A 13,973-nucleotide genomic window follows, 5' to 3' on the forward strand; every position below is an offset into this window, starting at 1 on the left:
GAGCGCCCAGGGACTAGGGGGTGCGGGGGCAGAGCGGAGGAGACCATTCCGACCGAGACGGGGAGCCGAGCGTCTGTTAGCCTCTGCCGTATAGGAAAAGGCGTGCGTAAGCGAGTCCACCCCATCAGATCCACTGGAGTCAGGCTCGGTCAGCCGAGGCCTAGAGGAGGGACGGCTTCCTCCGCGACCCCTCGCCCTCAGGTCCCTCCGCAACTCTTGGTTGGGTCCGGGGCAGGGCGGGGTGGGGAGGGCAGCGCTCCACGTGCAGCCGCGATCCACCTCCCCCCACCCCACCCCGCCCCAGCTCTCAGTTTCTTCCGCTGCTCCGTCTCCGCCTCCAAGTCGGGGCTAGGCGTGGCCTCGGGCCGAGGGGGCGTGCCCAGGGCTGGCCGTGGGCGTGGACTCGAGGGGGCGGAGCGGAAGGCGTGGGCGGGGGGCGGGGCGGCCGCGGCGCTGGTCTGGCGGCGGCAGAAGGGCTGGAGGCAGCGAGCAGGCTCGGCGCCGCTGGAGCAGACGCGGGTTCCGAGTCGGACGCCCGGCGCTGGCGACTTTGGAGGTACGCGCGGGAGCGGGCGCCGGCCTGCCGGCCCCCTTTCTGGGACGGCGCGCCCCGGCCGTCGCTGTGCCCCCTGCCGGTCTATAGCGCGGTGCCCGGTGGTGCTGGTCGCCTCTTTTCTTCTCTCTCACGGGGCTCTGGGCGTCGAGCACCGGGCGGGCAGGTCGCCTCTCCGCGAGTCGGAGCTCGCCCACGCCGGGGCGGGAGGCTGGGGCCCCGGGGCAGCCGCGGCCGCGGGGGTGGAGCGGAGCTGGGGCCGCGATCTCCCGGACCCGAGCTCGCTCGAGGGGCGCATGCCCCTGGCGCCCCGTCTGTGACTAGCTGGGACCAGCCCTGAGTACCGAGCGATGCGCGGTACTGCCTGTTGTGCGCGCAGGCCGGGCAGCCAGCTTTGGGAAGGCACCGCAGCGCGGCCGTCCGGGGTCCCCGCCAGTTTCTACTGTGGGAAACCCTTGAAGGGGGCCTAGGGGGACACACGAGGAAGGGGGTGCGGCCTGCAGAATTTGGGTTTCTGGAGGAACTTCACCCCGCCAGGCAAAGGAGACCACTACCCTCCCCTCCGGAAAGGCGGGGACGTGGACAGCTGGGGGCCACCCATGTGAGGTCTCCAGGATTAAAACAGCACTTGGAGTTCCAGGATGGCTTAGCCTAATGGTGGAGCTATTTCTTAAAGGCAGAGGTAGATGGGAAGCTGTCAAAACAAGCACATTTAAAGTTGAAATGAAAGCTGGCACAATTTTCAAACCGTACAGTTCCGTGGCTAGTGTCGGAAGATACTACCTCACTGGCCCCCTTACACCTTTGGGGGGGGGATGTTTATTTATTTATTTAAGCAGCTAGTCTGTTTTGCCAGCGTTGCCCTCAGGAGCTGTGTAGTGCCCACAGCGGGGAAGGAAAATTTGCGCAAGGATTCGCGGCACCTTTTGAATGTGTAAGTGTACCTTGCGAGATTTTCCACGCGTGATTCCCTCCTCTTTTAGGATCCGGTGATGTCTAAGCATCTACTTAGTTTTTGCACGAAATACCCCATGTTGCCACAGGGTGTAGTTTGGGGATTAAAGAATGCTTTTGGAGAAAGCTGCTAGTGGCTTCATTTTCAAAGAATGTAAGTCATTTCCTTTCTGTGGTTTCAGGGAGTTGATATTTCACAGCATCAAAAAACTCCGGGGAAATTTTTCCGTACTACATCTGTCATTTAAAAGGCTTGTGACTTTTGGGTTTTCTTCTTAAAAACAGTGCATAAATTTAGGCCCACCATTGTTAAAAGGATGAAAAAGAGGGTTTTTTGTTTGTTTGTTTGTTTGTTTGTTTGTTTATTCATATCCCGAATCTAGAGCATTGAGACTGTAGAAAGTTTTTACAGCCAAGACCTACAAATGGCTTGCAGGATGGAGAGTGGGGGAGGGGAAGCGAGCAGAAAAGGGCAGGGAAACAGATGCCTTTTGCTCCGGTCCTTTGTAGTAAAACTTCTAGCACCTAATCATTTTCCTTGGGTGTGGTTTTGAGAAATTACAGTTTTACCGTAGAAATGCGAGTACTCCACAGTTGGAGGCAGTTGACATTGAAGTGTGGGGTTCTTAGGGGAGAGGTGTGTTTGTAAACATACTGACTTCGTATTTCATAGTAAAGTAGACCTTCGGTAGATTATTAGATGGAGAGGGTCCCCCAGGGAATATCCCATATCAAGTTATCTGCAGGATATCTTTTCCAGAAAGCAGACTGACTGTAATAAGACACCACTCTCTCTCTCTCTCTCTCTCTCTCTCTCTCTCTCTCTCTCTCTTTCTCTCTCTTTCTCTCTCTTTCTCTTTCACCAGCTTTGAGTTGTTTGCACCAATACCTGTGATCTGACGCTGATGGGCCACAGTAATGGACAGTTCTCAGAGGGCTGAAAACATTATGAGACAGGGAAATTTTTCTGTTTTTTCCATCCCTTCCTTTAGGGGTTAACAGGGGTTAGACACCAGCTTCAAGTACCTAGTTTGAGCGCGTAGATTTAAGACACCCCCTGGCTTTGCAGGAAGGTGCCTGAACGCAGCATGGGCAGGCTGGATGCCCTGCTTTTAAAGCAAAATGCCAGTGTGCTATAGGTTTTTAAAAATCTGTCATTCAACCGGGCCGGCGGGCTTGGGGGTTGTTGTAGACCATTCCGCATTTAACTATGCTTATAAAGCTTTTGGCTTTCAGAACTTATGACATAATGGGGCTGTATAGCCTTTTGTGGCAGTTGCCTGGAATGCAAGTTTCAAATAGAATTGTTTTTGACTGAGCCCTCAGGTTTTGTGTAAATGACTCCTGTCTCACAACTTTCTGATAAAGGAATTCTTTGTAGTTTCCAACTTGGATGTTAATACATTTTGATTTCTAAAGCTGTTTTTTTTTTAATAAAACCTGCAAACAATTATTTTATTACATGAAAGCCAGTACCAAGAAAAGATTAATTCAGTCCAGATGTCAAAATGTATGTGAATTTTAGGTTTGGATGATCTCAACAAGTTTCCCTTTTGTTGATGAGGCTGCCTGGATCCCAGATGGCATCCACAAATTATCCCAAAGTCTGAATTTCATGGGCTTTCTCCAAAGTCACTTTAATGTTATTTTAAATCTTCTCCAGAATAGAAACCTTTCTGCACATATGCAGAGAGGGTCATTTTCTTGCTATCCCTGATAGAAGCCTCATCGTGCCCCAGAGCGTATGAAAACAGGAGATGGGTAGTAGTTAGGAAGCTAGCCTTAAAAGGCTTTAGGTATCTGATTCTAGCTTTCCTTTTTCCTTTTTTTTTTTTTTTAACAGAAAAAAAGGGGGCCAGTTTCAGGTGTTTACAGTCTTCAGTAGAACTCAGCTGTAAGAGTTTGTGGCTTCAAGTGCATTCTGTCCCCTTCTTACTCCAAATGAGTACAATTTAGCAGAGAAGATTGGTTTGTTTATTTTTCCAGACAGGGTTCTTCTATGTAACAGCCCTGGCTATCCTGGAACTCAATTTGTAGACCAGGCTGGCCTTGAACTCCCAGAGATCTGCTTGCCTCTGCCTGCTCAGTGCTCGGATTAAAGACATGCACCACCACAGTGGACCAGACTGATATATTTCTAACTAAGACTCTCTAACACCTGATTTAAAAGAACTCTTATTTGCACATTTCCAACCAAGTGTTTTTAAGGAAGTCTTTGTGGAGCTTTTGGCAGTTTTGTTGGTTTGGTATGGTTGGTTTGTTTGTTTTCTTTTTGGTTGGTTTTGTTTTGTTTTTTTGAGACAGGGTCTCACTATGTAACTCTGACTGTCCTATGTCAACCAGGCTAGCCTCAAACTCACAGAGATCTACGTGCCTCTGCCTCCTAGTGCTAAGATGCTGGAATTAAAGGCTTGAGCCACCACATCCAGCTTTTGTATGATTGCATAATTACACATTTTATAACTTTACTATCTTCTGGTTGTGTACAAAACAGGAGATCTCTGTGAAAGGAATTTCATGGGTAGTGAAATTTTAATTCTCTAAAGCTAAATAGGAAAAGTAGAATTACGGGCTTCAGTTGCTAAACTTTGATGGGTAAGGGCTAGTTGAAAGGGCTTTTATGTTTGTACATTGTCCTGGGGAAGAGGCTTTGTTGACCTATATAAATAAGAAGAAACAAGGTAAAGGGATAATTGGAGAGGAACTAGGTAGCTGAGCACTGAGCACTGGGTTACACGGAGAATTTAAACTTGGAAGGATAAATAGTGAAAATCAACACTGAAGTAGGGAGCACTTTCTATTTGAAGGTAGAAATTAAAAGAATAATATCTTTCCTAGCTGGGCAAAGGGCAGATTTGGAATTGATGTGCCTAGGGTCTGTATACAGCCTGGGTTGGGGCTGCCGATTGTTGTCCTGGAAACCTTGCTCTACTTAACGTAGACTCCCTAGTTTGCTGTTAAGTAATGTGTAGGGGCTGAATGCCATTATTGCCCACCCCTTACCCAGCCACCTCCTGTTTTAAAGAATGGAAACTGTGTGTAAATGCTAATGATTATACAGATATTTAATTGATCTCTAGCATTTGGGAAAGCTATTAATACATGGTTGATAAAAACTGTGGGACCTAACTGTTCTTCAGCAGTAATGGCTGCTATTATTAGAAGGTTTGGGGTGGGAGCTCTCTCTACATCTCATTATCTTTCATGATTTCGTGGTGCAAGTTTGCATATGGCCACTTTACATGCCTCACGTGGAGGGATCATGCAACATATCGTATTGATCAAAGAAGGATTACAGAACACTGAGAAGGGGGAAGAAAATAACTGATCTGGCAGCTAGCTGTGTTGTTCCAGGAAGAGAAAAATGTGTTGAAACAAATTCACAGATGAACCAACTGTAGTCCTAAGGAAAGGGCAGTGTTTACCTGGGGCTTCCCTGGCATTTTCCAGCTCAGCATTTTCTTGCTTTTCTTTCCCCGCCTGCATGCCATTGTGGCAGAGTTCAAACAGTAAGAAACAAGGGAGAGATCCAGGCATTACCCAGGTGATCGTATAATGTGTGCACAGTACAAGATTCAATCAAAAGCATCAACTTAGATTCGGAGTCTCCTGAGTGGATTATCCTGGGGTAAGCTCAGACGCTCCAGTGTTCTTATGACTCATATAAAACAATATTTTATAGCGTACATCTGCAGTCTCATGTGAGAGAGAAAGGCTTCCCCAAAGTAAAGCAAACTCAGGAGCTGGCTCTCTGGCCGAGTTAAATGAAATGTAATTAATATTCTCCCTACAGGAAATAGCCTGTGCTGCACAGTTTCAGTGCAGCGGCTGCCTGGCTTTCTTTCGCACCTTTGGGTCCTTGCTGCTTTCCCTCTTTGAATCTGTTGTCCACTTGTTATATGTAACCAGAGATGTGCACAGCTCAGAATCAGCTGGCACAGAGTGACCCGATCCACGGGTGGCCACTGTTCTGACTTCTTATCTAATAGGTTAGTGTTCATCTGTTCTCAGACTTCATCTAAATGCAATCAAATAGAGGTCGTGTACTTTTCGTGTGTATTTTCCCTTTGGGGGTTAGGTGGTATGTCTTCCTTAGCCCAGTGTCACATTACACATGGGAACTGATGTAGGTCGTGGTGGTTCTTTAGCTTTTATTTTCATTAGAATGTCCATTCCTCCACTCTGTTAACAGCTGGGCAATGTGAGGCTAATAGGTAGTGACTAATCTTTTGGTGGCTCAAAAAATTTTTTTGAGTACTTCACAATTGAGAGTATAATCTTAAGATTATAAGCAAATAAAGGAAAAAAAAAACGGCAAAGGCAACAGGAACATTTCTGAAGGTTCGCCATGGAACTCCAGCATGTTGGAATGTCTCAGCTAGGCAGTGCCTGACTTGAGCTAAGCGCTGAAGACAGTAAAGGGGCCTTAGGTGACCCATCAGCTAGCCCATCATGTGTATAGAGTGGAATGACTCATTCCAAGTCTCACCCTAATGACCATGCCACCGTGGAAGCTTCCTGGGACCTGATGTAGTCCAGCCAACGACTACACTGGCGGGGCTGCTGCCCAGGGCAGTGCAGGTTTTGTCCTGCAGGGGGACCACGGGGCTGGAACGCAAGATTTCTCATCCTGATCTATGCCTGGAGGCTCATCTATGCCTAGAGGATGACTGCCCTGTTCTGACTCACTCCATAGTGCTATGGGGGATCTGCTCAGATACTCTGACCCATCAGTCAAATTGGATCTGTAGCAAGATGGAATCTCAGCTGCTCCTCCCCCCTCCACTGGGGCCCTTCACACTGAACTATTGGGATTACTCTTCCTTGTCTCATCCTCCTTTCTAGGCTGGCCAGTGAGACGTTGGATTGCAAATGCTGTGTTGTATCTGTTTGTTTGTTTTGTTTTTTTAATGATTTATTTAGTTAGTTTGTATTACTATTTTGCTTGCATGGATGCCTGTGTGAGGGTGTCATATCCCCTAGAACTGGAGTTATAGACAGTTGTGAGCTGCCATGGGGGTGCTGGGGATTGAGCCAGGGTCCTCTGGAAGAGCAGCCAGTACTCTTAACCACTGAGCCATCTCTCTGTGAAACTCCACTGAGTGGGGATCTTGAAGCCCCTGTTAACTTGTCTTACTGATCCTAAGTGGCCCAAGATGGACTCTCATTTCACAAGTCTCCATCTCTAGGTTCAATGGATTCCTGTGTTTATGCTTTTCCCCTCTCTACAGTTTTCCTCCGTCTGCGTCTTCTCCTCCAGCAAGCAAATAGGCTCAGAGGCATCCAGTCTTTACCAAAAACAGAGCTGAGATTCTGATGTTTAGTGCTGTGGTCAGCCGCAGGAAGCCTGGGATTGTGCTCTCACTAAGAGACCCCGTGGATAAAGCCAAGAGCTTGCAAAGTATGCACAGACTTTTGTGTCTCCCTGAAGAATAGAGGACATTTTCATGGTTCCAGACAAGGCCTAACATTTCAGCTTAGGCTCATTAAAAAAGTGCTAGTGGGTGGTAAAATTGCAGAAATTTTAAATATAAGAGTATGTCATCAGCAGCCTTGTTGGAATAAGATACTACTTTCAACAGCAAAATTTCATCATGTATAATCTTGGGAAAATGTTCAGATATGCTGACCAAAGATCTACAGCCCTGACATGCGGCTCAATAAAGTTACAAGAGGAAGGGATATTACAGCTTGAGGAATGTATGGAAGTGAGGCAGGGAAGTGAGATGTAAGATGAGGATTTCTGTTTGTTTTTCTGAGACAAGGTTTCTCTGTGTAACCCTGGCTGCCCTGGAACTCACAGAGATCTTCCTGCCTCTGTGCTGGGATTAAAGGCATGCACCACCACTGGCCAGCCGATGAGGATGATTTTTTTAAGTGGCATGTATTCATTTTACATAGCGATGATAGGTTTCAAAAGATGTTTTCAATCAAATGTATTATGTGATTTGGCTGTGTTCGCTCTTCCTCGCTCATGCCCTTCCCTTATCCAGCTATTCTTGCTTCTGTTTTCATATCACACATACTCACATATAAATGATTTTATATGTGTATGTGAAATCTAGGAACCACATATTAAAGAAACTGTGGCATATATCGTTTTGAATTTGGTTTAATCTCAATATGGAAATATCCAAATCCCTGCAAATCATTTACTTTGTGATTAAGTAAAACAGAGAGAGAGAGACCAAATTTTCTTCATTCATTCATCTGTTGGGAAGACCAGCAGATGAATTTGGAAGAGAGACCAAATTTTCTTCATTCATTCATCTTCATAGGGGGCTGGCGTTTTGAACAGTCTTGAAGGGGCTGGCGTTTTGAACAGTCTTGAATATGCTGACCCGGATTCCATTGGGTAGCTTTGAAGTCACTCCTGGAACCTACACTCTGTTCTCCGTTGGATAACTGGAGAAATTACTTGCACTTTGCCTTTCCTTCTCTTCTGTGGAATGATGGGTGACAGAAAGATTAACTGCCAGTGGTCTCTGTTCAGATATTGGGCAGTTTGTGTTGCTGTCACAGGAACAGCTGGCCTTTCCTACTGATCACTAACTGATGGGAAGAAGTTTTCCAGTTCTCCCCATTTCTCCCCTAATTGTTTTTTTTGTTTTTTGTTTTTTGCTTTTTACAGATATCAAAAAAGTGAATCGAGATATTAAAAATAATTCTCTTCATGGTCATTAATATTGGGTAAAGTACTTTCAAACTTAAGAGTAGCAAAGGACCCCGCTTTCTGCTCATACACCCTGCCGAATTTCCCATGAACCTTTTTAAAGAAAGAAAGCCCCATACTGGTATGACCAATTGTTTACTACACAGAGAGAGGGAGTGTGTAAGAGAGAGAATGTGTGTTTATATACGATGAGCCAAACCCCTTAATGACTTTCTGTTTTTGGGCCCAAAGTTTAAGATTTTTAAAACCATTCATTCAAAGGAAATTAATAGTCCGAAAGTTTCAGAGGAAGCATTTAAGCCAGGGGAACCTAGCTTAAGCACACTGGGAAGGTACATTTACATCTAAACAGCGTAATTACGAGCTATAGGCCACGATGAATCGCGCTGTATCGATGAATCTGAATGTATCACTCTCTTCTCTTCCTTGGGGGTGGGGTGCTACCTCATATGACCTGTTCCTGTCTATGGACTCTGAAAACCTCAGACTTTAGTAAACTGAACCCTTCAAACGTGTGCACCAAGCCTAACAGAAGGTAGGTTTTATGAAGAGTTCAGAACTGTGCCAGGTAACCTCTGCAATTCCTGCCAAAGTACTGCGTTTCTGCCTGGGCAGTGAAATACTTGCACAGGGAACAGGATTAGCTGTTTCTAGGTAAGTGCTCAGTTGGGCCTAAATCATTAGGTAACACACAGCAATGGCCAAGCCTCTAGCTTTGGGTGCTGAGCTCCATCTTCAGGAACTCTCCTAGCAGTGTGGAAAAAGCCTCAAGTATTAGAAGAAAACTAAGAAATTAACATGACAGAATGTAATAACATGAAATGCAACCAGCATAGTCCAGGTTGTGTTGTTGGCCCCGGGGATGTGTAAGTGAACAGAACAGAGAAAAAAAGTCCTGCTTTTGTGTTTGTCTATTAAGAGACAATAGGTAAAGTATACTTTACGTGTTTAGAAAAGGTCATGAGAGCTGGGCACGGTGGCACACACCTGTAATTCCAGCACTCAGGGAGGTAAAGGCAGGTTGATTGAGGTCAGCCTGGTCTACAAAGTGAGTCCAGGACAGCCAAAGCCACACAGAGAAACCCTGTCTCAAAAAAACTAAAAAGAAAAGAAAAAGACCATGCTATGAAACAAAAGGAGGTCAAGGGACGGGGGAAATGCTGGTCCAGGGAGATGGGGACATTACCCGGTAAGGGTATTGACAATGCTGTTAGGTGTATGTCTGATAAGTTCATGTTGAGAATGCTGGGAGTTGAGCATGTGCTTAAGTGAACCTAACTTACGAACAGTACAGCTTAGCCACACAGGACCTGGGAACGTGTGAGTCGTCTCTTGTGACGGTCTGCGCCACTCAGCATGAGGAGAGAGAGAATTGTCCTGAATATCACTAGCCCAGGAAGTATCAAAAGCCAAAGTTTGAGCCGTGATTTCTGTTTATTGTATATCAGTTTAACGTTACAGAAAAACAGCAGCAACAACCGACAAACAAAATTGCCCAGCAATTATCTACAGTGTAATTTAAATAGGCTTCATTGAAAAGGTATCTGGAAGGAGGTGGAAGTTGGTGAAAGCCATGCAGAAGTTCAGAACAAAGCATTCCAGCACAGGGATGGTGAGGACTCTGGTGAAACACGCCTGAGAAGAGCGAGCAAGGAGAAGAGTAGAGCAAGCAGAACTCTGACTCATCAGGCAGGGCCTGCCTGGGCCATTTGAAGGACTTCGTTTTTCTCACCCCTGAGTGAAGTGGGGAGCCATGAGCCATGGCTCATGAGCCATGAAGTGGGGAGGTGCTTTGGCCTGTGTCTTGATAGAAGTGATGGTTGGGGGCGGGGAGGGGCAGGGTTTTAGAGGTAGAAATAGCTGCCAGTTGTCAATAATCCACCTGGGGAGAAACAGGCAAGAAATCTGTAAGAAACAGTTTTCTCACCAGCTAAGCGCTGAGATCGGGCTATCAGGGTGACATTAAAGCATTTGGCTTCCTTGTGCCAGAGCCTGAGATGGGCAGGATTCCCGGAAGCTGCTCTGACTGATGTCTGACTTCCAAGTGGGGGAGCTGAAGAGGAGGTTGGCTGTAGAATCTGGAGTCCAGGGAAAGGGTCCGGAGTGTGGAAGTTGCCAACAGAATGTGGGTCAGGTAGCTTATGCAGAGAAAGCCATGAGCCAAGCCTTGGGGCAGATAAGTATTTATAGCCGGTGGAGATCAGAAGAAATAACTAGCTGTGACACACACCCAGCAAATGCACAGCCTCCTGCATAGAGCAGGCTCAAGTGGAGCGCGAGGAAGAGACGCACCTCCGGGTGGTGAGAACACCGGCTATCTGCTGGGGTCTGTGGGGCTGCATAGCACCGCCCACACAAAGAAGGAAACCCTTATGCTCTGCCGGGAGGTCACTGCCAGGTGCCTCGTGTTTCAAGTTAAGGCAGAAAATGCCATCTTTAAAATGTCAAATGTCCCAAGTTTTAGGTGATGGCAAACAGACGTGTTAAAAGCCGAATTATGTCTGCAGCCAGTCTTGCTGGTGGGCCTCAAGCATGCAACTTTGGTTTGGCATGAAAAAATCCATACTAAGGAATCTGGATAGCGTCCTACATCCCCCACAGAAGACACTTAACACTGATTTCAAATGGGCTTAAAGTTGGGCACTCGGCAGCGTCCACCATGGAAAATACTGCGCTGCAGAATCGTTTCACAGTGACCTTGTGAGCCTCTCTGTTACTGGTCAATTAGAACCATTTAACTAACTGTAGAGTGACTTGTAAGCCCCAGCTGAAAAAACAAGCAAAATGGTAATAAAAAAAAAAGTGTTGACAAAGCAGTACCTAAGAGAATGTTGACATTAGATGCCTACACCACAGTCCACTAGGAAAAGGCTGTAATTAGTGGTGCTCCACTGTTCAAAAAACATGTGCCATAGCCCACTGCCAACGAGAAGTCCTTGCCCTTTCTAAAGAATCCTTTATTACCAAGCAATATTCACATACATGTAACAAAGTCTTAACGCTGCCAGTCGCTCTTAAGCTTTTAATGCTCCAAAAACAATCCTTGCACATTCAAAGCCTAAGTATTAGTGTTTTAATAAGCTTAGAGGAAGAAAAGATAATTAGTATCAGAAACGTGTTTATTCACTTTGATGACAGTATTATGTAAAATTAGAATTATAATTCAAAGGTAATTCTAGGAAGAGAAAATTCTTGGTACCCAATTATGATATAAAATACAGAATTATGAAAATTGCTTAATCACATGCTTAGAAATAATGATCATCGTGAAAGCCATTAGTAAAGTATAGAACAAACCATTGCAGAGAATTTTATTATCTGTCTTGACTCTTGAGAACCCCTAGCCCTAATCTCTGTGAATGAGGACTTTCAGGCTGGTGGGCCCTACACATAGCCTGGACACCCCAAACCTACTACTGTTTCGGAAAATGCCATCTCAAAGCACACATCTCTTTTCCTATAAAAGAACTCATATATTGAATTCAAGAACAGACCATTAAACAGACAAAATAAAGTCTTGGGCAAAGTGCTTTCAGGACACAGTCTTTAGCCAAAGACATTCAACTTGCAACTTCAAAACTGTATCAAATGGTTTTCCTATTTCAAAATAAGTAGTGTACATATAATCTGCATACCAGAGTCTTGCCAGCAATACCTAAGAGAGGAGGGGGCCATGGAGGCCCTCATGGCTCCCAACAATCCTATTTCTGAAATCCCACCCCATATTAAAATGTACACACAACCAATACTAAATGTTTATAAGCTACAGAATTACAGACAACAGTTATCTTGCATAAAGTTTTCATTCTGTGATCCTCTCCAACTGGACCTATGTTCCTACCTCTACTGTTACCACAGCTTTCACCTTCATCTGGAGTGACTTGAAGAGTCCAGAGAATGACTCTCCAGCCTTTCCACCTTGACCTCTGAGCAACATGTGACCCCACTCGCCCACTGTCTCCTCTTGGAGACATTTTCTTTACTTCAGGGGCACCCCCTGCTCTCTTTCTCATAGCTCATTCTAAATTCAAGTCCGCATCCAGGATTAACCTTGCACAGCAACACAGCAGAAAAACGACTCAGTTCTCTGCCCATGGTGTGGTCAGTGGTGTTAGTGACAATAGTAATACTCAAGGAAGGGCCCACTCCATTGGAAGTGTACGTGTCTCTGTGTGTGTATATATGTTCTTTGGCTTAGGGCTTCTTAATGCTTCCTTGGACTGAGGTTTAGTTGAATTGTCCTCCCCATCATCCTGTCTTACACATTAGCACCATGCTTTTTCCTCTCCTGGGGTTCTCTTTCCAGGATCTAGGCTCTATGCTGTTGCTCCTCATAGCTGAGACCGGGCACCTGCCACTTCGTACGTCATGTTTGCATCCCTTACCTAGCCCACCCCAGGCCCCTCATTTCTTGAAAGCAAAGACCATATAATTTCCTAGTACGAAGAAAGTTTATTTTAGATGTACTAGACTAGCTGCTTCCATTTAGTTTCTATACCCAGTGCTCTATAATTACACTGATGCTATAGAACTAGCAAATAGCAGCTTTATGTAAAATCTCTCTCAAATTGTGCTTTCTAGGTGTGTTTTCCCAGTCTTTTGTTATAGCGTTTGCATAATCTGCTTGAGTATTCATTCACTAATACTTCAGTCACTTTCCATGTTCTGTCCTGTTGTATAGGTGTGTGGTGTTTCCAGATAAACGGGTCATTGCTGCTTACCCCTTGGGGGAGGGTGCAGAGGTATGCTTTGTCTTAAACGGTGAACACTTTCAAAGGCTCAAATTTTTTCATTCATTTGACAGATAATTTGTAAAGTATGGTGCCTGCTCCTGATATATCTTATTTCCTAGCTACAAAGATAGATTACTTACTTATTTGGTTTTTTCAAGAGAAACGGTTTCTTTGCCTGGCCGTACACCAGGTTGGCTTTGAACTCACAGATCCACTGGCCTCTGCCTCCCAATTTTCTGTTGTTTTGTTTTAAAGACAAGGTCTCACTGTGTTTCCCTGGCTGGCCTGGAACTCACAAGTCCTCTACCAGCATCTACCTCCCTGAGTTCTAGGACGTGTACCACGGTCCTGGCCCTTGGAAGGTAGATTTTAAATACTAGAACACGTGATGATTTAGTTTGAAAATTACTGCTGAGAGGTAGACAGCAAACTGGGCGGAGGCAAAGGCAGGAGGATCTCTGTGAGTTCAAGGCCAGCCTGGTCTACAGAATGAGATCCAGGACAGCCAAGGCTACACAGAGAAACCCTGACTTGAAAAGAAAACAAACAAAACACACACACACACACACACAAAAGAAATCGGCAGATCTCAGAGTGGGTTGCTCTGAGTGTCTGGGAGGGAGGGGCAGAAGTAGGGGATGGGGCAGTGACCAGGCTCTGAGCTCCTCCCCTCCCCCTCTGTTCTTCAACAGCCGACTTTAAAATAATCGGAATATAAAAACATAGCCTCTAGGAGAAAATTAATGAAGGTGTGATTTATGTAACTTTAAGAACCAGGGTTTGGGGATGTGAATGTTCAAAAAAGGAAAATAATTTTCCAAAGAAATTTCTTTGGCTGCTGTCACTGCAGCAGTCTTAATAATACTTTATGACTCTAGAATTTGTTTGGTGATTCAATCTGTTTTGAAAGGCAAATAAAAGACAAAAGGAAAATTAGGCTGAAAATTTAAGACACAGCTAGCTAATTTGGAAAATAGCTTTATTTTATGAAACTATTGACTATTTCAAAGGTATTAACAGTAAAGATGTTTCTCGTTGCTCTCAGAAGGAAGAAATGAAA

General features: G+C 45.3%; 1 protein-coding gene across 3 annotated transcripts in view; it reads left to right on the forward strand.

Moving 5' to 3' along the window:
• The first annotated feature begins 441 nt into the window (after positions 1 to 441).
• The window catches only part of Frmd6 (FERM domain containing 6), a 72,810-nt gene continuing 59,278 nt past the window's right edge, over positions 442 to 13,973 (forward strand). For 2 of the 3 annotated variants that reach the window (XM_021642631.2, XM_021642632.2), the window contains exon 1: positions 442 to 556. The gene's annotated coding sequence lies outside the window, so the exon portion shown is untranslated. The remainder of the gene's footprint in view (positions 557 to 13,973) is intronic. The other variant, XM_060387620.1, reaches the window with a different exon arrangement.

The sequence above is a fragment of the Meriones unguiculatus genome, chromosome 7 (genome assembly GCF_030254825.1).
Source record: "Meriones unguiculatus strain TT.TT164.6M chromosome 7, Bangor_MerUng_6.1, whole genome shotgun sequence".
NCBI lineage: Eukaryota > Metazoa > Chordata > Mammalia > Rodentia > Muridae > Meriones > Meriones unguiculatus.